Raw genomic sequence first — 7,293 nt, 5'->3', positions numbered from 1 at the left:
CACAACGAGACACACGGCCACGGGGAATCGATGAACGAAGAAGATATATACACCGGGGCTGACGTTCCCGCTGCCGTGCCGCGAACGGCCAAACAAAACAGACCAGAAGACGTTTTAGAGCTATTACGCACGTTACAAACTCCGCTCACCGCTGAGAGTGCAAGCGCGCGACTGCGGCGCCCGACGCCGCTTATGCGCCGGCCGACTGCTTCCTGACTCGGCCACCGTCCTCGACAGTGGCGCCACCGTCGAGCCACTGCCCTATCACTGGTCGCGCACCGAAATTCGCCGCCTCGAGTCATGCAACGCGTCGCCGCGCGCGCTCTCCAATCTTTCTTTTCCACGAGTCGCTTTTCGCAATCTTTCGCTGCCGAGAGAGCCATTGATGATAAGTGCAGAGCTGCGTATTACGTGGGTTTAAGCGAACGATCACCTACGACGGGAGATAACGTTTTTTTTTTTCAGCTTAGCGAATCGGAGAGTGGGGTTTTGGCAATCGGTTATTGGTAGATGAGTTAATGGACGATTAAGCGATAATGTGGGACAATTAGGGATTACATCGAGATCGTTTGGCCACGGTTTATTTATTTATTTATTTATTTATTTTTTTACCGGTGATTTATTATCGATATAACTTTAAAGGAATCACGCTTGAGTGGTGTTGTTTCTCTTTTTCCTTTTAACGATATTTAAAATAGAAAAATAAATAATAGGAACACAAATTTTTTTGTTTTATTTCTCTTTAAAATATACGACATTGCAAACTATTTGCACAGGGACGACAAAGAGTCCATCATTCGCGTGTACTGGCTTTTGTATCGAGTTTCATAGTTAGGTTGAAAAGTGTTGACAACGCTTCTGGCTGAATAGAAAAACATTCGTGAGGCAAAAGCGACGATAAGGTTTCAGAAATTGTGCGACACACAGACGAGTTCATTGCTTTGTTGGTCAATAGCCATTGCATTTCACCGTCAAAACAACAAGAGCCTTTATTAATTTATAGCGAGTGACTCAATGGTCCGAATAAAGCTGCTGAATATCATCGCGAACGCAACTAGTTTTATTGTACGCGTTTTCTAAAGTCTAAACTCAGTCCTCCTTCCCACATCTGCCAATCGAAAAAGTATCACCTATTGTGCGAAAACCCCATTTACGGATCTCACTTCGAAACTACCATTCTTCCTAATTATTAAAACCATCTAACCGAACGAATAATTCCTCGTATATTTTAAAATATTTAAAATATTTTGAGATCTGCGAGTAATCATCTCATTTCCCTAAAAAATTATATAATCCAATTTCATCCCTAAAATCGTTATTCCCAGTAAGGAAATGCAGGTTTCAGTCCTCGTGTGGCGCGTTTCAGGCTCCAGGTGCCACATGTTCGTTCATTCTCGGTCTACGTGCATCAAGCACGTTGGCCACGTGACTAACGTGAGCCACCTTGAAAATTGGGCTAGTGGAACACATCGGGCCGGCGGCGTAATAAAAACCATTCCGCGATTCCTTCCATTTTGACCAGCCATCCGTGTAACATCACCACGGGCACGCGCATGCATATCATTCGATTCGTTACCCCTTTGAAATTTCGCGATTGCCAATGCCTTCGAACGGGCAGCCAGGCCGTTGGACGAAGGAACGCGTCAGCGTCTGACGAGGAGGAGACACGAACGGCGGAGAGGAAGGAGAGAGGGGAAGAGAAGCTGCGCGGAGGTTGCCTGCATTCTCTTTGCCGGCAATCTGTGGTAGGAGGCATGTAGGACGAACGGATGGAGAACACCAGCGCCGATGTTCAACCACGCTGGAAGAGGAGTCGAGTCGAGTCGAGTCGAGTCGAGCGAGCGAGCGAGCGAGCGAGAGAGAGAGCGAGCGAGCCAGAAGGAGAGGAAGACGGGAAAAGTGGGGAGAAAGAGAGAGTGAGAGAGAGAGAGAAAGAGAGAGAGCGCGATACAGAAAGAATGGCAAACCGGCGTTCGTAGAGGGAGAGGGCCGAAGGATGGTTGGATAAAGGAGGATGGGACGATCGTCGGTGGCTAGGAACGGAGCGAGAAAGAAGGGCGGAGGGGGGAGAAGGGAGACGGCAGCGAGACTGGCGAGTCTTGGACAGGCAAAAAACAAAAGTGCATCGCGGCAAGATGGCCGTCGACTGAACGACTCTCAAGGTTACGCGCTAGCATAGGGGAGAACGGAGACACCGAATCGGCCGTTTATGGTATATGTGTGCCAGCCTGAACTGCCTTTCCGAAACTTCATCCCGGGGCCCGTTATTTATTTCGGGAATACGACGAGTGTGGAGATGCGCATAGGGAAGAAAGCATCGTTGAACGCTGAAAAATTCGAGCCTAAAAAAGAAGAAAAAAGAGGGAAGTTTCTTGCTCTATGAAAATTATATATGTATATAGTCGATCATAGTTACAGGATGTCGAGTACGAAAAATCGTTTAAGGGAATTTTTTAGTAGAAAATCGGTCTCGTGAAACGACATTCATAATATTATTCGTGAAATACGTAGAAAGAAGTAATATTTCGGTTTAACGTGTTTATCCTTTAAAATTAATAAGTAAATAAGGCTCGAAAAGGGATAAACCGACCGGTTTATCCTACATCGAATGGAAAACATATACAAATTTCTGCATCCCATCTCGAAAGCATGTTGGGACACGATATCGGATAGTATGTTCACCAGAGACGGAATAATGGGGAGGCAAAAAGGGAAGAAAGAAACCCGTTCGCCGGTGCATCGCTTGAAAGCTTCCACGGCCGCTTCTTACAGAGCTATTTTCGCCTAGCTGCCGGGTAAATTTAGTACGGCAGACCAGTTTCTCAGCCATAGTACGACAGATCCGGTCGATTTCTTCTTTTTAAACGAGGCGATGAGACACGTCAGGATGGCCGAGCGGTCTAAGGCGCTGCGTTCAGGTCGCAGTCCACTCTGTGGGCGTGGGTTCGAATCCCACTTCTGACAAAACATTTTTTTTTTTCCTTTTTTTCTATCGCCACCCTAAAACCATCCTAACGACCGTGACGAACACCAACTCGTTATCCGCTCGTCGCCGGTCCGTCGCCAATTATCGCCACCCATAAAACAGATTTCAGGGTGTTCGGTTTCAGCCTTGTACCGATCATTCCTTCGTTAAAGGAAAGAGCATATATATATATTATCTCAAAGAAATTGTCACATATTATTCGTCGTCCATTCTAACCTCCAAATACGTTCGTAGTTCGAAAAATGCTCGAAAGAGGGCGCTCGCGCGCAACGCTCCCTTACCTCAAATAAAACGTATCTGCATTCGATTACGACGACGAGACGTAAAACGACAAGCGTAATGACGCAATACCACCACGCCAACCACGTTTACCCAATTCGATCCCGTCCAACTATCGTACCGTACTTTCGTATGCAATTAATCGAGTTACGTAACAAGCACGGTGGAAACGGATCAGGCACCAGTCGCCGCCGCCACCGCTTGATTTCACGGAAATCCTAACTGTAATCGTTTCAACGAGACGACCTATCGTTGTGGCGCCAGCGCAGCCGTTGAATTATTCCCGGTAGCAGCCTGTGCGCGCTGCAACCCCCTAACGTAAAACTCTCTCTCTCTCTCTCTCTCTCTCTCTCTCTCTCTCTCTCTCTCTCTCTCTCTCCCTCTCCCTCCCTCCCTTTTGATCCCTGTGCGCCTCCCCTCGCTCGTAAATTCGCCTCGTTCGACGTGACGATTTCACGAGACGAGGCAAGTGCACCGATTCTATCCGCGGCCTGTTCCGTGGATGCATTCCACAAGCGGCCATTTCTCAAGCGGACTGTACAACTTCTCCTGCGGAGCCGGCAGGATGAGGAGGCGGAGGAAGAGCGGCCAGCAGCCGTGTTGGTAACCTTGGTTGAGAATAGGGGTAACGTAAGGAAAGGGGATAGGTGAAACAACCGCGGCGTGCGTGTTGCGGATAGAGAGGCGCGAGCGAAGGAGACGGAGAACGGGTTTTATGCAACGCATACTCTCTCTTTCCTCCGTGAACAATAACCTTACGGCGTGACGCGCGCGCGCGCAAGTGCGCACAGTGTCACGACTATGCAGGCCTATGTTTCCCGTCACGCAGGTCGACACAGTTTCCTCGGCCCTATCTCGCTTACAGTACAACTCCCCTTATCGGGGGATCTGTTTCTTTCAGAAGTTTACAAACAATGTTTGATTGTAAATGTGAAAAGTATAAAAAAATATAAAATTGGATAAAATGTTTTCAAAAATGTTAGTGACAAGGAATATCGTGTCGATTTCCTGCATTGGAAACCAGATTTGTTTTTCAATGATCTTTATACACAGTATTCACGATTCAGAGTAAACAAACAGGTATACAACTGTTTTCGTGTATCTATCTAATTTATAAATAATATAAAATAATATATTATAAATAATATAAAATAATATAAATATAAAAAGAATATATCGTAAAATCATATGTACTTGGTACGTTTTGTAAGTATACCAAAAAGTAAGTAAGTTTCCAAAAATATTAATGACAAGGAATATCGTGTCGATTTCTGCATTGGAAATCAGACTTGTTTTTCAATGATCTTTATATACACAGCATTCACGATTCAGGGTAAACAAACAGGTATACAACTGTTTTCGTGTATCTATCTAATTTATAAAAAGTATAAAAAGTATAAAAAGAATATATCGTAAAATACGTATTTGGTACGTTTCCAAAAATGTTAATGACAAAAAATATTGTGTCGATTACATTGGAACTCTATTGAAAATCAGACTTGCACTGTTTTCCAATGAACTTTATACACGGCATTCACGAGTATAAACAAATAGGTATATAACTGTTTTCGTCTATCTACCTAATTTATTTATTATGTGCGTATATTTGTTGCTCACCAGAGCGACTCTAAGTCTGTTCGAGAAACAACACTCCCAACATCGCGTCCCATTCCGTATGATTCGTAATCTAGCTTGGCCGAGTGCCATTAGGACGTCGATCGAATAACGAATGCAGCGACCAAGACCTATTTTTAATTTTGCCTCTCTTCGAGATCGCGGAACGAAAGAATCGAAGATCATCGTTCTTTTATAGACCGTATCGATATATCTCGTCTCTCTCTCTCTCTCTTTCTCTCTCTCAACAGCTGTTAAATCCCTTAAAATTGGCGCGTCGATAATATTTCACATTCCTTCACATCTCTCGAACGTGTTGCATTACACAGAGATTATTAAACTTTGATTGCTTTCTTTGATCCCAAGACGCATCTCCTCTTTTTAACGACGAAACGAAACACAAATTGGGAACGAAAACTATTGGAAGGTTTCCCTCGGAATCATCTCGATCCGGCCACGACTTTCTCGAGACCGAGCTTAGGCAGTTAGAATTGCAGTTTCCGGTGCAGGAGGAGGCAACGTTGTATTCGCATTGAGCGTCGCTGCGTCTCAAGGCCGGGCCGTCCGAGAACTAAGGACGACGTTAAATCCCCCCTCCCTCCCCGGACATCCTCTCCGATCCCCACACGCTCGTCCTCGCTCGTATGCATCTCCGTGCTCGCCTCCATGATCCCTCCTTATCCTCTTCTTCTTCTCTCTCTCTCTCACTCACTCTCTATCTCTTTCTCCCATATCTCCCTCCTCTTTTTAACTCTTCGCTCGCCTTCCACGCTCTCGACTCTCCTCTTCCCTCCCTCTCGCGCGAATCATCCCCTCTCTTTCCCGCTTCGTGGCCAACGCGACCGCGGTTCTAAACGAAACTGCTCCACTGCGCTCTCCTCTCCCGTGAATTGCAAAACTGGATGCTGCTTTTTCCCTGCCTTATTACCGAAGGGAAACGATTTGCCCAGTTTCTCTTATCGTTTCCAATGTTTTTCTTTTCTTTTTTTTTTTTTTCTTTTTTTTTGGATAGAAGATTAAAAAGGTCCTCGATCATTTTTAGATCGGGATAAAAGAAAACGTTCGTTTCCTTTTTTTTAATATCAATCTCCAAGCGGTGGAAACGTTGGAAATTTCTATTCATCGTTTTTTCCGAGGTGGTACACACATATATATATATAGATTGTTATATACGATTGTAGCGAGCTAAGTTTAGGCCGGCATTCCTAGTTTTTTCTTTTCGAGTTTGGCACAGGTGTAAGTTAATTAAGATAAAATCGCGTGACTTGCGTGATCGGGAGCTAAGCACTCGGCCGCAGGGTGTGAAGTCTTTGTATGTTGGCTCCCCTCGGGGGATCAAATAGCCCATCTAATTACGTAATAACTGCAAATGCGTTCGTTGGAGAATATTTTAAAAATATATTTCTCTTCGCATGTGTGAACAAGTTTGGGGAACGGAATATACGAATAGATAGGGAGAAACGAAATGAATCGAAAATAATGTTAGATGTTACTTTAGAACAATTTTTATCCTGTATACGACGTTTGAAGGAAAGGAATTGTATTTCTCGATATCTCTCTCTCTCTCTAATAGCATCTGTTTTGCTTTTGTTTCGCGGAATGCACACCGTTTTCGCGTGGCGCGACTGACTCATCCTTCCGCGTGTAGGAAGCAAGAGCATCACTTCGTTAGGATTCCTTACATGTCACTGGGTTACTATACTCGCATTCCGCGCATAGAACGGAAGTCTTTGGTATGAAGAAAGAAACTACTTCAGAATCTCGAGCGTCGTTCATCACCCGGCCCCCCCTCTCCCCCCTCCCCACGGTGAAGGGCTTTACCCATTGCGAATTAATTTTCTGCTTCTTTTGACCTTGTACCAACTCTCCACGGCACAATACCAGTGAGACTTTTGATCAAACGTTATCGCGTTATTTTTCTAATTGCTAAAGTTGCAACTATATACAAACTATAATTAATCAACCTAATTATATAATATAATATAACGAATTTTCATATTCTTTCCATCGACGAAAATTCGAGAAAAAATTCGAGAAACAACGTAGTAATTATGGAAAAAGGTTACGTAATAATCTAGCGTGAATGGCGCCAAATTTAAATTCGACTCGAAGTTTTCCCATTTATCATACAGAATCACTCGAATTGTTAATTACAACAATTAACTTATTACTTGAAATTTTCAATTTACATTCTCTGAAATCGTGTATATTATATAATATAATATAACGAATTTTCTTATTCTTTCCATCGACGAAAATTCGAGAAAAAATTCGAGAAACAACGTAGTAATTATGGAAATGTCAAAAAGGTTACGTAATAATCTAGCGTGAATGGCGCCAAATTTAAATTCGACTCGAAGTTTTCCCATTTATCATACAGAATCACTCGAATTGTTAATTACAACAATTAACCT

General features: G+C 43.8%; 1 non-coding gene across 1 annotated transcript; it reads left to right on the top strand.

Annotated features, from left to right (window-relative positions):
• Positions 1-2,881: 2,881 nt before the first annotated feature.
• On the top strand, positions 2,882-2,964 carry Trnal-cag. Its single transcript has one exon. It is a non-coding gene; the product is annotated as a tRNA-Leu (tRNA).
• Positions 2,965-7,293: the final 4,329 nt, after the last annotated feature.

The sequence above is a fragment of the Apis laboriosa genome, unplaced genomic scaffold (genome assembly GCF_014066325.1).
Source record: "Apis laboriosa isolate Shangri-la unplaced genomic scaffold, ASM1406632v1 scaffold4_cov146, whole genome shotgun sequence".
Lineage (NCBI taxonomy): Eukaryota > Metazoa > Arthropoda > Insecta > Hymenoptera > Apidae > Apis > Apis laboriosa.
Note: the sequence above shows the minus strand (reverse complement) of the source record. Positions and strands in the feature narration are given on the sequence as shown.